The sequence below is a fragment of the Canis aureus genome, chromosome 11, assembly GCF_053574225.1.
Source record: "Canis aureus isolate CA01 chromosome 11, VMU_Caureus_v.1.0, whole genome shotgun sequence".
Lineage (NCBI taxonomy): Eukaryota > Metazoa > Chordata > Mammalia > Carnivora > Canidae > Canis > Canis aureus.
In genome coordinates, this window is record NC_135621.1 from 66789667 (window position 1) to 66807478 (window position 17812).

At 42.4% G+C, this 17812-nt stretch overlaps 1 protein-coding gene across 1 annotated transcript in view; it reads left to right on the forward strand.

Annotated features, from left to right (window-relative positions):
• The window catches only part of LOC144324415 (uncharacterized), a 95497-nt gene extending 77988 nt beyond the window's left edge, over positions 1-17509 (forward strand). The window contains exons 6-7 of the mRNA XM_077915856.1: positions 967-2731; positions 16783-17509. The gene's annotated coding sequence lies outside the window, so the exon portion shown is untranslated. The remainder of the gene's footprint in view (positions 1-966; positions 2732-16782) is intronic.
• The last annotated feature ends 303 nt before the right edge of the window (positions 17510-17812 follow it).

A 17812-nucleotide genomic window follows, 5' to 3' on the forward strand; every position in this document is an offset into this window, starting at 1 on the left:
GTGGGGCTGACGCCGCGTCCTGCCCGGGGCCTCACCCTGCGGGCGGGGGAGGGGCTCTGCCAAGACCAGTGGACTTTTCTGAGGCAGGGCTCCCCCCCACCCCCCCAGCTGCAAATCTCCGGGGGCCTCCCACCTGCCACGCATGGGAAATTCCATTGATGAAAATCCAGGCATTATCCTCTCCAGGAGCTTGTCCCTTTTAAAGAAGACAGGACCCCCCCCCCACCCTTAATGTGATTAATTGTAGGCTTTCTGTCCCCCTTTGCAATTCTCTCCAGTGGAGACTTTTTTTCTGCCTTCCCAGGCTGGTTACAACTGCTCCGCACTTTTTTTTTTTTTTTTTTTAAGATCATCAAGCCATGGGATGCCTGGGTGGCTCAGCGGTTGAGCATCTGCCTTTGGCTCAGGGCATGATCCCATGGTCCCGGGATCGACTCCTGCATTGAGCCTGCTTCTTCCTCTGCCTCTCGTGAATAAATAAAATCTTTAAAAAAAATCTATAGATATAAAAAAGGATCATTAAGCCATCTTGTTTCAATCTCCCCTCCTGCCCGGCATCCTTTACTCAGTAGTGTAGCATAGGGGCGAAAAGCCAGGCATCCTCAATTAAAATTCCAGTTTCACCAGTTTACAGTCTGCGTGAATGTGGCAGGTGAGCTGCTTTTGCCTCCGTTTCTTCTGCTGCATGATGGATCTGATACCACCTATCTCATAGCCTTGGTTTGAGAATGAAGTGATCCATATACACAGAGTTTATAGACATGTGTATATATAATATGATATGATAACATTATATATTAATCGTATATGATGTATGTTGATGGATGGTGGTCACATGTATTTTTATATATGTATTTGTGTGTATCATATGTATGTAAAATGCCTGAACAGTGCCAGGCATGTATTAAACACTCAGTAAGTGTTACTGTTTTTATTTTGTCTTTTGGCTGGACGAAACTGGCAAAGGACAGCTGAATGTAAAACAGAGTGGAAGTCAGCCCGGGTGGATACTGCTGGAGGTGGAGCCTTCTCAGAAGCAAAGGGGGCAAGAAACCACACCCACTAAAGTCAAAAAGAAAGCCAGGCTGAACCCAGAGAGAACAGAGAGGCAAACTTACTTTGGGAGCTGGGATGCCAACAGGGAAGTGTGGGCCGAAGCCTTTAAGAAAGAATCATGGGGGATCCCTGGGTGGCGCAGCAGTTTGGCGCCTGCCTTTGGCCCAGGCGCGATCCTGGAGACCCGGGATCGAATCCCACGTCGGGCTCCCGGTGCATGGAGCCTGCTTCTCCCTCTGCCTGTGTCTCTGCCTGTGTCTCTGCCTCTCTCTCTCTCTCTCTGTGACTATCATAAATAAATTTAAAAAAAAAAGAAAGAAAGAAAGAAAGAAAGAATCATGGGATGCCTGGGTGGCTCAGCAGTTGAGCCTCTGCCTTTGGCTCAGGGCATGATTCCAGGGTTCTGGGATGGAGTCTCCGCATTGGGCTTCCTGCAGGGAGCCTGCTTCTCCCTCTGCCTGTGTCCCTGCCCCCCCCTCTCTGTTTCTCATGAATAAATAAATAAGATCTTTTTTTTTTTTTTAAGGGAGAATCATGCAGTGTCCAGAGATGGTGATCACAGTACCACCAGGACCTTTTTTCATTTGTTTGCTTTTAGGCTGGTTTCCAGACCGTTGGACTCCACTGATTCTCAAAGCAATAGGAACCCTAGGCTGGCCCTGGGAGCAGGAGCTGGCCTTTTATTTTGGGTGCCACAGGTCGGGAAGTTTGAGCTCACGGATTCTCTGTTGACTACATCTCCCTGTGTTTGCACTATTCTCATCTTTAAAATCCCATTGTCCTCAGCATGATGCTCACTCAGGCTCTTGACCCCACTCAAACCTTCTAGGTAGTTTTTTGGTTCTGACTTTACCTTCCTTCCTGGCTCTCCTGGCACTAGAGCCACTTATTCCCCACAACACATATCATCCCTCATCATCCCCATTGATTTCCAGATATGCCACTCATAGTTTTCTAAACATGTTGTGGTAGAGACAATGGTGTTCACTACCTCATTTCATCTTCCTGGGCAGATGAGAAGATATTTCTTAGCTTCTCTTGCAGTTGGGTTGGGACAGTGATCAAATACTTGACAACAGAAAAGTGAGCAGAAGGGATATGGCACTTCTGGTTCAAGGAAACTAAGAGAGGGTCTGTGTTCTTCATGTTTTGTCTATAATCCAGGAAGTGCAGAAATCTAAGATGGTGGGTTGCAAGACAGAAGCAGACTGAGTCCTGAATTTATGTTGCAATAAAACTGACCAATTGGCATCAGATTTTTTTAATGAGAAAAAAAAAGCCATTGAGATCGTGGGATTTACTTATCATCTCAGTTGAGCCTACCCAATCCAAATTAATAATACACCTGCCATGCTCTTTCTCATTTGGGTGTCTCTGTAATTACATTATGTCACTTAGAGTGCCTCTCTGCTTTCCCTCCCTGCAATAAATTACTACTATACTTGACGTTTCTTCTATATTCTTATAGCACTGTGTTCAGGTTTCTGGACTAAGTGATTGGATGGATCTTGGCACCAGTAAGGAAAATGAGAAAGGTGGAAGAGAAGTACGTTTGTTGGAGAAGAAGAGCTCCATGATGTGCAAGGTGTATTGAGAATGGGATATCCAAGCAGGGATGTCTAGGAGGCATTTGGAGATATGAATCTGAAGCTCAGGAAAGAGAGCTGAGCTAGAGGTAGGTAGAGAGTTGAAAGTCATCAGCATGTAGAGAGAAGTAAGTAAGATCACCCAGGGAGACTCTGTAAAGTAGGTGAGAAGAGAGTGGAAGATGAAGAGATGGAGCTTAGTGAAACCCCAACATTTAGAGGAAGACAGAGAAAGTAGAGCCCTTACAAACTTCCCTGACTTCATAGTACCCCTCTAGGCCATTCAGGATTGAGCAGGAAGTCTGGGAAACTAAGACTAGTTTGTTGATCAAAATTTACAAGTATGAAATTTAATTTTGAAGAAAATAAGGTACTGTGTAAGCAAAACTGTTGAGTAGACATGAAAATGTCTTAGATGGTGAAATTGTTTGACTTTATTATTGGGAAAACATCCCTGTAAAAGTTTGGCTTTGATTGTGTTAAAGGAAACTATAGAGTGGTAAATTTAATTTAAAAACCTACCCTTTGGGATCCCTGGGTGGCACAGCGGTTTGGCGCCTGCCTTTGGCCCAGGGCGCGATCCTGGAGACCCGGGATCGAATCCCACGTCGGGCTCCCGGTGCATGGAGCTTGCTGTCTCTGCCTCTCTCTCTCTCTCTCTCTCTGTGACTATCATAAATAAATTAAAAAAAAAAGATTTAAAAAAAAAAATAAAAAAAAAATAAAAACCTACCCTTTTATATTCCTGGCCTTCCTCAACATGAAGTCTTCTGACTTATATCAACCTAGAGAAGTGAGAAAGTTGTAAGGATTTTTAACTTTTTAATGGGAATCAAATTGTTTTCCCTATCCTGTTTTGTTTTGTCTGATTCTGTTTTCTTAATGTGATTGCTCTTTGGAGGCAATGTTCAAATTATTCTAAATAGGCACTGTATTACCTCAGATCTTTAAATGGCACCTGGACTGCAGCCATGTATGTAATTGGTACATATTTCAAGGCTTTCAGCAGACCACTAAGGTTCTTTCAATACTGATACTATTTAACATCTGTGGTCTCTGAGGCTTCCATGTACAGATCTCTCAAGTACCTCTCTCAGAAATGTAACTCCCTTTGAAATCAGTTTCATGTGAAAAAGGAATGGTTCCCCTTTCATACAGAGAAATAGATAATATCAACCATTATATTGCTAAATAAAATTCTAAATGCACCTCACTACATTGGTTTAACATACCTTTTGACTGGAAGGTGAGAGCCCCCAAATGCATTTTCAGTAGCCAATTCTGTCACAAATCTTGTCATTGGATGTGATGTTAAGTCATTAAACTCTTTCTTAAGTCTTTGGACACGTTTAAGTGTGCATTACACCTGCCCTCAATCTTGGGACTCTATTAAATATGCAATTTGTAAGGTAACATTCCGTCAACTACAATTAAGGAAGAAACATAATCTATATGGCATTGGATTTAGTGCCATGGAGTATGTGGTATATCTGATGAACATCAAATATTAAAAGCCATAATTGAAAGAGTAAGAGAACGGACAATGGAAGGCAGTCTGCCCTGTGTCAAGGGCACCACTCCAGGCTGACATCTGCTCGTGAGTTGCTGGATAGCATTTTTCTCATACGGAAAAAAATTATCCTTGTGATCTTCAGATTGAGTGCCTCACTGTCCATGTATCTTATTTTAGGTTTTAGGTTTCCTTTCATCAGGTTGGTGGAAACCTTCACACATTTTCTATATGTATAATGCTCTCTGTTCTTACTGGAATCGTACTTGTAACAGGCATTTTGTTTGTTGGCTTGTCTCTGAGCGCCGCCTGTTACGGACTAGCGTTCATGTTTGGGGCTTATAAAACATCTTCAGTTTCAACATCAACTCTGCAAGATGGTTATTACCATTTTTGTTTCGTAGAAGAGGAAACTGAGTCTTGGAGACGTTAGTAAATTGCTTCAGGTCACAGCTGGTGATGGTAGAATTGGATTCAAAGCTGGGACTGTCTGCCTCCAGAGCTCATGCCCTTTCTGTGAGAACATGCCATTTGTCTAGTCTTTATGCCATCTTAGAATTCTTCCTCCATAACTTCTCACTTGAACTTGGAAGCTCCAATTTCCTGAGCCAAGCATTGGGAGAGTTTGAAGAGTTAATTTCAAGTTCCTTCATCTGTTGAGGGAGCTAAAAATTCTCTGAGCCTAGACTCAGTCCATTTATCTTGGAGTTCCTGCCCCCTCAGCAACTGGCCCTCTCATTATCTGGCCAGTTCAGTGGTGCCTGGTGGGTGTTTGTGCATCTGGGCTCTTGTCTTGACTCTACCTTTAACTCATGAGGTGGCCTGAGGGTGTCACTTAACCATTTCATGTCTCTCATTCTCCAAATATAAAATGGAGGTACATTAAGAATAACTTTTTTCCTGAGGGCTTGTGTGGGCTAGCTAATCAAGCCTTGGACTACATTTTAGAACAATGAAGCATGTTAATTCAAGTCAACAAGCATTTACTGAGTGCCTGCAGTGTCCAGAGCAGGTGGAGGGTGGTGTTCCTGACCCGTGGATGCTCGATTCTAAGCATTTCCTTCATTTTGCATCTCTGTGAGACTCTACCTCACCTCTAGGAAGGCCTGTATTTCCATGTACACGTTTTTAAAATTTCTTTGTGTGCCAGAACTCACTCCTGAGTGCTTTATCATTCTTTTCCACTCTACTTTGGTTGCAGGGAAACAGCATGTTTCTTTCTTGTTGTTTAGAAAATTCTGTTAGAATTCAACCAGCTTGGAAAATGACCTCTTCCTTTTCAATCAAACTGGTCACGTTTCTCCGGGTTGGCGCACAGCATGGTTCATACAAGTCTGCATTATTAGCTCAGAGAAGTAGACTGTTTGTTTTTTATTTCAAACATGGCACCTGAACTAACATTGGGTCTTCCCACAGTGATGTCACGACAGTGACTATAGAACTTTCGGGTCTTTGGAGGTCTCTGCCAAGTGCATCCATGAGCCTGAGATATAGTGTCCTGAGATCCCCAGGTCAGATCTTCCTTGGTCTCTGTCCCAACCCAAGAGATAACAGCATGCCATAAACAAATTTGGGATGGAGTTCGCCCTGCCTGGAGCTAGTTATCCAAAGGTTGAAACTTTGCCTTATTCTACTGAACCTATTTTCTTACATTTCCAATTGGAATCTTTTGGTAGGAAGACAGTTTTCTGGGACTCTTATGAGCAGTTCTGGAGTTGATGGGTATTTTTACATGCAGGCGCATTCACCTTTTTTGGTGACCTACCAGAGGGAAGAGTCTTCATTTGGCTGGAAACCTGGGATGATTTAGTCTCTACTATTTCGGCATGAATTAACAATCAAATGTTTCAGATACTTAGTTATCTTAGTTATAAGGAGAGGTATTGAAAGAATCTGTACCATAGTTAAAGATGTATAAATCATGTGTGCTAAGACGAATGAAGAGCCATGTTGACAGGAGCAAACTACTGAAAAGAACTAGTGGAATGTAGCTCTCCAGGTGAAGGGCAATGTGCATCTTAATGCTTTATTCATCAAGTTTGAGTAGTGCTCCTTTCATAAAGCATTTGGCCTATGCCAGGTATTCAAAACATGAAATCCAGTGACTTGATGCAATGGACTAAAGGGAGAAAAACTACCATTTTAGAAGAACAACAGCAACTAAACACCCGAAATTGCAAAAGCAGAACAAAGCAAACATAAAAACAACCAACCAAACAACAACAAAAAAACCCCCACAAGAATGCTGTTAAAGCCACTTCTCTACTTCTTCTGGCATCATCTCTGGAAACCAAATTTCATTAGAAACATGAAAATGGGATAAAACTTTTGAGACAAGATCTTGTCTGTTGGGCTTTTTTCCCCTCAAAATCCTTAATTATCAGATCTCTATTATACGAGACCCGAGTACATCTTATCCATTAAATGTATTAATCTGATAACATGTAGGTTTGAAAGGTTAAAGCTGGCAAAGAGGGTTTTACACTTTGAGGATCTATTAGTGTTTTCTGAGATTGGGATTACTTTTTTAAAAAAAAAGCTTTTCAAGGTAACAACTGGCATCACAGAAGGCCCCATGTCACAAATAGCAATCCTAGACAGAGTAGTTCTTTAGCTGTACTTTTCCCCCCTTTTTATTGTGTCCTATAACATGTCATTGTCTGAGAGGCAGTTACACTAGAAGAGTGACCACTGCTGAAATGCATCCTATACGATAAGATTTCTTATAAATGGAAACATCATGGCTCCTCATCTTTTATTTCTAGCATTGACTTTGAAGGAGCTTTCATTCGAGCTTTCATTCCTCCAGGAATGTCTTGGCTGACTTTCCCATGGACCCTGAGTCCTGTGGTTTATGAAATCAGTGATTCTATTCATTATTATGTCATAGTAGGACTGGCTTCATACTAATTTTAGAAACTCTTTTCTCTTCGGACCAGACAAGCCATCAAAGAGCCTGGTTTGCCTTATAGAAAGTAAGAAATCAAATGTATTCAGTTATGAATTTTTAAAAACCTTACTAATCTAGAAAACTAGAGATTTTTCTGGAAGCATACTAGACCCATGATTATTTTAAAAATGATTACTCAATTATAAAATTTTAAAATTCTTCAGAATTAGAAGAAATATAGTGACAAATACATTAAATATTCACTGTCAGGAATGCACCATAGGACTGAGGTCCTACTGTTCCCAGATGGCAACTTCAGAGTTTTTTTCCATTTAACATTATTAAAATTTTGCTGCTTTGATTGAAGCAAGATGAAGAAATGGTAAAGTGACTCAATGCATGGAGATAAAGATTCTGTAAATATTGTTAATATTTTTAAGTCGTCAACTTTGTGCTCTATGAACTAAAAGAAGGATATATCTCAGCTTGGGATATATGTGAATCCATGTTTTTCTCAAATACAATTAGAAATATTGTTCCTTATTGTTTTGTCCCTTCAATATATTAAATTTATTATAAGCAAATAATTGGACACATGCAAAGATTTAGCTACACATTGATAATAGCAAAGAAAAAAAAAACAAACTGGAACTGACCTTACATTTAGTTTGTCCATCCTTAGAAGAATAGGTAAATAAATAATGGCACATGCCTACAATAGAATTCATGGAGCCACTTGAAAAGATGTTGCAGAGAGCATTTAATGACATAGGAAGATAATCAACAAGTAGTAAATAAAAAATGTAGTCTGCAAGTCAAATAGCATTAGTTTCCAACCCTTTTTGGCTCACGTCTCTCTCTGGGAACCTGAGTAAACATATATTTACTCTGGGCTTCTTAACTCCTGTCTCCTTTTTTCCCCTGGCTACTGTTAGCACCTTCTTATTTTATCCTGAGTGTTTTTTTTTCTCAGCTTCAATCTTACCAGTTTACCCATAAAACTTGGGTTTCTCCCTGGTTTGCAAATCAGGTAAATCAATAATATTGGGCTTTGAAACTTTCCTCTAAATTTTATATAAACAAAAATGTTTCATGCATAACTTGTTTAAGATGGGATCAACTGTTTGTTCAGATGACTTTAATGTTCTTGGTGCTTGTTTTTGATGGTCATTCATCCATCCATTGTCACATGTAAAACACTCAAACAGAACCTGGCATGTAGTAAACAAACATGTAAATGATAGCTATTATTTTCACTCACATGCATTGAGTGAATCCATGCATTCGAATCCTTATTGAACAACTACCTTGAACATGGCTAGTCAGTGGTGAATAAGACAGCTCTGGTTCTGCTTTCTTCCAATTTCTATATGTTTTTGAGAGAAACAGACATCAATCAACCACTAAAGACAAAAGAATGGTGCTAAAAGTGGAGAAAGACAGCAACATATGGGCATATATTGGGGCACTCAGCCCCTTCTAAGGTATCAGGGAAGCCAAGGCCCTAAGGATAAATTGAGATTAGATTAGAAGTTAGACATAGTGGACAGGAAGGAAACAGCGTTTTGAGTAGAGGGAACAGCATGTGCAAAGGATCCTATGTCAACACTTGACCTGAATTCCTATAGGTTTTCATGATTTAGAAACGGTATACTCTTAGTCATTGACAATCAAAAGAGGTGTAAATATAACTGCTCCAAAATGAACTCCATTCCGTTTTTCAAAGTTTATTTTCCTTAGTTCTATTTAGAAACCAGAAGATGACTGCCTGTTGCAGTTATGATGAACTTTCCAATAGCTCCAAGAATGTGCAGGGTGTACTGTGGGAACTAAGCCAGCACGGTTCCTACCACAAATCTCAAATGTGGAGGCCTGCCTCTGAATTGCCCTGGAGGGGTGCCTGGGTGGCTCAGTCAGTTAAGGGGTCGACTCTTGGTTTTGGCTCAGGTCAAGATCTCAGGGTCATAGGGTTGAGTTCCATGTCAGGCTCTGTGCTCAGAGAGGAGCCTGCTTGCAGATTCTTTCTCCCTCTGCCCCTCCCCCAACTTGTGCACATCCTTGCTCTCTCTCAAATAAATAAAAAATGTTTTTTAAGATTTTATTTATTCATGAGAGACACAGAGAGAGAAGCAGCGACATAGGCAGAAGGAGAAGCAGTCCCCTCTCAGGGAGCCCAATGCGGGACTCAATCCCTAGACCCCAGGATCATGCCCTGAACTGAAGGCAGATGCTCAACCACTGAGCCACCCAGGCATCCCAGTAAATAAACCTTTTAACAAACAAACAAACAAACAAACAAACAAACAAGCTGCCCTGGAAATTTTTACGGTGTTATCTCAAATTGTTTAAAAAAGTTAAATTCTGAGTTCTGTGTTCATAAAATCCTCCATATTTTTAATCCTTCGTATTCTTTTGGCATTATGTGGGATTAATTGAGACTGGGATAGATTTGGTTTCTACGATTTTGCTGGGAGAAAAAAAAGGTTCTGCTTGTCCCACAGTATGTACAGATGATCTGACATGCTTCCTTTGAAGCCTGTTTGAACATCTAAGTAGATGCAGGTTCACCAGGAATTACAAGTAGAGTAGATCATCGTGTAGGTACACTTGACTGGACTGAACTTTCTTATCAAGTTTCAGTTATATCAAGTTTTGCAGCAGGCTTGAGTCCATGCAACCAGACTTTCTAGAAGAGAAAGTTCAGTGTAAGTTCAGAGGTAAAGTATGTGACGAAACCACTTTGCAAATATGAGCAATTGAAAGACACATTATTTCCCCATATTTGAGCATTACTGCCCTCCCACTTCCTATATAACATCATGTAAGATAATATTGCCAACAAATGCCCAGGCAGATGCTGAATTATTTATAAGAACAGGCTACTAATGTGGATTGGAGAAAAGAAATAACAAAGCAAGACATAATAATGTTTTTGCAACTGATCAAGCAAAAGGACATAAGCAAATGTGAGTGAACAGTATCTCTAGAGACTTCCACCCACAGGAAAGCTGTATGCTGTCACTTGGCTCATGTAGATCCTTACTTGAGAATAGAAACAACACCTGGGGAATTAGCTGTACTGTATTATTTAACGTTTTATTTATAACTTTTCAGCAATTTCCATAACCAGCATTATTTAGTCACAGATGTCTTTGCAATCAGAGTCACAGGCTTTGACAACCATATTTCTTAAGAGAGATGATTTGTGGTATCTCTCCGATGTTTGACAATTTGGAATCTTCTGGTTCTTGCCTATTCACTATTGTGTTTTTATAACAGACAACGTCAGCAGTGGCAATTAGAAGATTTAGAAGCTCTATTCTAGTAATCTTTTCAAAAGAAATGTCTAAAGACTCTCTGTTTCTAAGGACTTTATTGTTCTGTTTTTTTCAGATGTAAGTGGCCAAGATAGTATTTAGATTTTGGTCATAAGCCAAAAGGAAATCTCAAAGGTTACCCCTGGGCCTGGGGTACAGGAGAGTTAAAAGTCGTAAGAGGGCCCTTTCTCTTCTCAGAAAGTTATTTTAGTTTGGAGATGTGCTCCCCAAACCTCCTTGATGAACCACATCTAATAAATCCTTCTAATTTTTAAGGATCCAATCAGAGTTCTTTTTATCAGTAGTAAAACTATACCTAAATAAAATCATAGCTTTAGAAATTAAAATATTGATAATTCTCTACACTCCTCAATAGAATTTAGAAGGCACACAATGTACTCTGCAATGTCTTTTCCTCCATGTGAGTAGGGACTTTTTTTATGAAGTCAGATTTGTCTTTTTTTTCCTCCTTCATTCTCAGTGCCCAGAACTGTGCCTGACACCGAGCAGGTGCTCCATAAGTATGAATGCATGAATAAATGAATTGAAGCAATTAAAATAAACCAGAGCAGAATCACCAGTATAACCTAGTACATTTAGACCTTTGTAGTCTGGGGCCATGAAACTAAGTCACATTTAATACCCCATTTGCCTGGCACCACCAGAAGTTAACTCTCCATCAAACGCGCCTAGATATTTCTTAGAGGTCTTGAGAATGAGGTCTTACATGTATTTAGAGACGTAAAACCTGTAGCTTCTTCTCTAAGCCAGACTGCCTGTGGCATTTGGAGAGAGGTTACAGATTTCTTCTTTGCCACTCCCTCCCAAGCCTGACCCTTAACTTCCCCATAGAACAGCTGAGACTAAGTTGCAATTTTGGGTAAGACTTATTTGAGAGTTTAGCACAGGAGAAGTACAATTTAGTGGGTATCTCAATTTTGCGGCTGTTAGAGCCCAGCAGATCCAAATCCAGCCTCACGAGACTGGTGGTGCTCAACCTGTGTCCAGGTAGCCAGGTCTGGCTGGCTCATCTCTGCTGCTGGGAATCCATCTCATGACTCATCTTCATGACTTGAAATCCAAGGCTAGGAGAGAAGAAAGACTCCTCATCCCTAGCTGAGATCCAGGGCTTTCCTCCCAAGTCCCCATTTTCTGTCCCAAGAGCTGTCTTCTCCCAGGATGACTGATAGTAGGAGCATTCACTCATTTTAAGTGAATGATTCTACTTATGACCATTTCCTGCAGACACACAAAACTAAAATACACATACCTTCAACCCAACTAAATTGCATAATAGAACCTTTAGTTTACATTGAAAACCAACAGCTAATATCATATTTAAATTTACTTAAGGTTGTTCCAAAGGCCTCAACAGACACACAGTATGGGTACTTGCTTTATATTTGTGTAACTAAACATCCCAGAGTTTTTCCCCCCAAACAAAGGAATGGTTTGCCCTAAGTATAAATTAATGTCTCTACCTTTTTTTTTTTTTGAGAAAAAAAATCTTTTGCAAATTTTAAATAAATAAATGCATTCTAGTTTCTAGTCATTAAATTTCTTAGGAATGATTTTTAGCCAGGATACTATATTTCTATTAAAGCCAGCTGGTGTAAATGCAGTATAGTATCCTGCAGCAGAAAAAGGACATCAGTGGAAAAACTGGTGTTGTCCAGAGTCTGTGGCTTAGTTAATAATATTGCACCAATGTAAATTTCTTAGTTTTGACAAATAATTGAGATGTTAATGTTAGGGGAAACCGGATGAAAGGTATGCTAACTATTTGTACTATTTTACAACTTTTCTATAAATCTAAAATTATTCCAAAGTAAAAAAGTTTATGAAAACATAAAACAAGCTGGGGCATATAGATTTAAGGCACCAGAATATAACCAGTCATTATAGTTGATTATTAAATCAACTTCTTAGAAACAAGAACGAACAGGGGAGTGGATAAATTGTATGGTTCTTGTAAGAAAAAAAAATGCATTATATTCATTTAAAGATAGAAAATTTTCCAGGTCAGGATTTTAGGAATTTACTGCATGAGTGCTTATATGAGAAATCATGAGCAACTTAAAGGATGAAGTGTTCAACTACGATTTAATGAAAGAAAATAAATGATCCTAAATAGATATTTAAAATATTGTGCCTCAAAAATCTCAGGTGCATAACTTAAAAAAAACCTCATCAATATTTTTTGTGGGGTACAGAGAATGGCAACTAAAATTATATGTCCAGATATATGACTTTCTAATTATCTCACCTAGAGAAGTTGGCAATATAGGAAGTTAGGATTATTGCTTGGAGAACCTAAATGAATGAAACTAATATATCCTTTAGGCTGTGTCTCTTAATTAAAAGGTGCCACAACTTACTCTTTACCAAAAATGGGTCATAAAATCATTGATTTATTTGATGGGCAATAAAGCTGTTAAAGATGTATTAAGCTGGGAGTCCTAAGGTGGACTCTTCCATCCTAAGACAGCCTACATGAGGTGTATAAGAAGAACCTGTATTTATTTTTATCCCCAAATCTTTGAATCTGCTCAAGTAATAGAACACATGAAAAGAGTTCTCTAACACTTTATAGGCAAAAGATGGTTTGGGCTTGAGCATTTTTATGAATAACTTACCAGTCTACTACCCAGGTATACACAAACGAACACTGTAGCATGTTCCTATAGAGTGTCCACCTTTGAGTAAAAGTGCAGACTGTAGTTCCTTCCAAAGCTCAATAACTCCTCCATAGTAGAGAATTCTAGCTGTCTACCAAAATCCATGCTCCCATTTCTTGGCCTCTTGTAGAGCAGATGAGGTTTTTCAACTGAGCTCCCATTAGTGGGATGTGGGAAGAAGCAACATGGGCAACCTCCACCTCATTTGCTTGGGTGGAATCTCTGGCCCTGGACTGCTCTCTACCCCCCTTCTGGATGGCTGGAATAGAGCAGCCTTGGAAACCACACATTGAAGATGGGACAGGTGCTGTCAGCCGGGGACCCAGGATGACTGTGTGGAGCCGAGCTGTCTGGCAACCCAGAGGAGGTCACCTTAGGTTGAAACACAAGAGAGATGATCTTCCACGTTGTCTTTACAGCCACTTAGCCTACCTTGTCGAATACAGGGATTCTGGCAAAATATGTTAGGAAGTATGATTTGGGTCTATGACCTCCTGTCTCTGACCTTGAAATCTCTGCCATGGGATTCATGAAGTCACATGTGCCTTCAGGCCCAGGACAATACCTGGGGCACAGATTCCAACCACTAACCCAGCTGGCTGGGTAGGTCAAACACCCTCTCACTCACCCAACCAGGGCTGAACAGGGAGAGAAGGAGAATAGTTATCCTCCCCTGGTGAGAACCCCTTCTTGGTTTTCCCACTACATGGAGACGGGAAACACAGGAGTGGGAAGGAAAAACTGAATTCTATAGGCCAGAGCCTGTTTCTCCTGTTCCAAGACCCAATCACCCCGCCACCTATAAGAATATGGCAGAAAAAATTCGAGCTCTGAGCGACCGGGTCAGCCATTCCTTCCTTGGGTAGCAAAAGCAAGTTGGTGGGGACAGAAGTGGGAGATGCTCTCTCCTACATTCCCCAAGAAGGGAGGAGAGTGGAAGTCCTATGGAAAAGCACTCCTCCTACTCCAACAAGCCAGCCCCTCAGTAGGCTCCCTCCGTGGATCTGTTGCTGGGGCCCATTAGGGAGCATCCACAGCAGCATTAGAGGGTGTTTGCCAAACAGGGTGATTTTGGTTTCAGTTTGGTAACACTGGCCTTTTCAGGCTACTCCCCCTGGGAGAGCCATAGGAGCTCCGGGTAACAGATGTAAAGGTAACCATGTAAAGGTAATGATCCCCACGCAGTGGAATCGCTGCCTTGGGCGCTCCAGTCCTGCTCCTTCCCACGGCGAGGTCCTGGGTCACTCACAGACGGGTCCCTGACATCTGGGGGGTGGGCTCAGACTAATACCTCCATGGAGTTATTTCAATGTTTTGTTTTTATTTTTTAAAATATTTTATTTATTTATTCATGAAACACAGAGAGAGGGGCAGAGACACAGGCATAGGGAGAAACAGGCTCCATGCAGGAAGCCGGATGTGGGACTCGATCCCAGGACCCCAGGACCACAGCCTGGGCCGAACGCAGATGCTCAACAGCTGAGCCACCCAGGCATCCCTATTTTGATGTTTTAAATCAAGCTAACAAATTAGAAAATACGTGCCATTGTTTGATCCACAAACTGACACATTAAAAAAAAAGTTGCCTCGCAGCACTCCCGCAAAACATCACTTTGTTAGGCCATCAAGTACCCCACTGGCGGTGGGGAGAAAGGCTGGGGTGTCAATCCTCCTCCTCTCCTACCTGAGTGCTTTGACCGCTCAGCCTCCCACCCCCACCGTGGGGACGCGGTGTTCACAGCAGCAGAAGCCACCATCCGCGACAGCATTTGGGGGCAAGAGGTGCGGGGAAATGTTTCCCGGGAGCCTGAACCAAGACCAGGAAAGCAGATGTGTAGGGGTGGGGTCTCAGAGCACCACATCTGAGACCCAGAGCCTGGGTGACAAATGTTCCTTAACATTGTTCTCTTTGGGTTTGTGACATATGGGGCCCTGCGAAGCACGGTCCTCCCTTGCCCTCAGAAGGCCAGCAGGTCGCACAGCCCCTCCCTGGAAGCCGCTCACCGCCCCGCTCCTGCTCTGTGCTCTGCAGGCCTCAACTGCTGCCCCGAGGGTCAGGGTTCTTTCCAAGGATCCCCTCATTAGCGTCCTGGAGAGGCCGGCTTATCCGGGGCACCTGAGGCAGGAGCACTGGAGGCGCTCACAGGCCGTCTGGCCAGCCTTAGCCGTGCATCGTGTGCAAGCATCCTTCCTTCCACACCTGTGGCCCTGCAGGTCCAAAGTTCCCACCTGAGTAGCCGCTGAGGAGCCAGAGCCTGAGCTGGGCCTGAGTGTCAGCACTGCCCCTCCCTAACCTCTAGGGCTACAGCTTATGCTCCGCTGGACCTTCCAACAGTCATCGAATGACAGGCCTGACAGCTTCAGAAGCTGCCCCAAGTTCCGAACAGTAAATTCACAGGAGCACCAGGGAAGACTCTTGTCTCTCTCTCTCTCTCTGCTGGCTGGAGGGCATCCTCGAACTCAACCTGGTAGTGGTGCCAAATAATTAACCCGGATGGTCTGGAGGGAGAGGGGCCTAGCATACAGCCCTGTTTTACGTCATTTAAAATTGGGACCTCATCTGTCAAAAGACTGTTTCCAACCCACTTCAGGTTTGGGCATGTGCATTTAAACAGGATTTATAGCCTGAAATCTACACCATGATTATACAGATAGTTTTTATGGACTCACAGGTTAGCAGAGGACATGTGGCTAGTGAGTCAAAGATGACGCTGTCCTTAACCATAGTTGTGGTGAGACGGGGCAAGGGGTTGCAAAAATCCGAAGAGAAACCTTGTGCCTAAATGTAATACTTAATGTCATTGAACTGAGAGGCTTTGTCCTTGAATATGTTGACAAGCAAACCGATGTTCCATTTTGAGGAAAATGTAGAAGACTTGTCTCTAAGCTTGGGGGATGGGGTAGCTCCTTTTCAAGGATGGGATTGCTTACGCTTCAGTTCTCTCCTAAGAAATCAGTACATACGTGATTAGCTCAGCAAGGATTGAGAGAGCCAGTTAGAAAGCTACATTCCCATTTTGAGCATCTCTTGGTCCATGTGTTTATGTATTTACTTTTAAAATAATAACTGAGCCTCTGCTATGTCCCTGCACTGTACAGGCCCTGCCCCAACATTTACTCCTCACTTCGAACTTCTATAAGTCAAGTATGTTTGTATTCACTGTACGGATGACAGAGCTGCAGGGAGGGAAGGATAAGTCATCTGCCAAAAAGCTCTCAGCAAGTCTCAGAGCTGGAGCTCCCATCTGTCTGGGTCCAGGGCCCTTTCCTCTAGATCACACTGTCTTCTATGGTACCTGCAAATACGCGCGTGCCTGCTTGGTCCAAGTAATGAACGCTCAGGACATTCAGGTCCAGGGTGGTGAAGGGCAGCGGCACTGCAGAGGTGAGAGCTGTCACTGCTCGAAAAATATAGACATGAACTGGTGGCCCTGACGTTAGTTAATGCAGTTAAAATCACCTTTAAATGCAGAGCGATGTCTGCTTCTCAGGCTAAAGAGCCAGAAAGTTTAGTCTGGGTAGAAACTGCCGTGGACTATGTCAGAATGCCAGATCCTTTGGCTTCATGTGTTCTGTAAAGTCAAGCTAGAATTTTTTTTTTTTTAATTCAGGAATCTGTAACAGGTGTTTCATTTTTCCCTAGTTAAGTTGAAGTCTGCTTCTGAGGAAAAATACTGGGAGGAATGAGATACAGCTGAGAAGGGGTCGTCACTTTAACACACACCTGCTCTTTCCTCCCCACCAGGTCAGAAGTTTCGATGGAACCTTCGAGGCCTCCGAACTCCATTTGCTCTTCATGCCCACCCTCGACGCCCCAGTCTGTGCAGAGAGCTCACCATCCTGGGTTCTCAGTAATGAGTAATGAAACATCTCACTTGTGAGGTTTATGTCAGCAAGGAAGTGATTGTAGAACAGTATGTGCTCTGCAACCTTTAGCAACATGAACCTTCATGAGCATGGCATTGGCATTTCCTTTTCTGTCAATATTGAGCTAAATTGGTGGCATGAAACAGAGCAAAGATGGTGCTGGTGACAGGTCTGTCACCAAAGATGGTGTCTGTGTCTGGACCGGCATTTCTTAGTCACTGATACAGGCCATGGAAGGGACATATTCCTGCCTTAGCTTTCTTCCTCTCCCTGCCCTGCTTCTGGGCAGCCTCTCCCCTTGCCTCACCCGTCTCCTCCTCCACCAAGTGCTATGAGAATCAGGGTGGGAAACGTAGGCATACCACTACCAGTTTTTAGCATAGTTTTAACCAAAACAATATTCCACATCATACCATAACGTGAGGTGGCTTCTGTTTAAACACAAAAACAAAAACAAACTTCAAAACTATTGTACTGACTGGAAAACATATTTGGTGATTGGACTTTTCTATTTGTTTTGTTTTGTTTTTCCTACCAGTCATACCATGTACACTCAATGCAACTCTGAGAATCTTTCAGAATAAACTAATAAGAATTGAAACTTTCCACAGACTGAAAATTCCATTTAAATCCTTGTTTCTACCTGCATGGACAAAGAGATAGGAATTGCTGGATGGTCTACCACCAAGCAGAGGGGTGGGGTAGGTCATCGCCAGTGGGGTGTAACTGTCCAGCGGACATGGCCCCAGCCACACTTCCTGACTCACCGGGAAGTGTCCCTTGCGCACCACTCTCGCCCTGGGCTAGCTCACCCCCACTCTCCACTGCTGGTGTGGCCGTGTCCCCCCACCCCCCGACACCTTATCAGCTCAGTGGTCCCTCTTCCCATCCCAGGGAATTAATGGGTT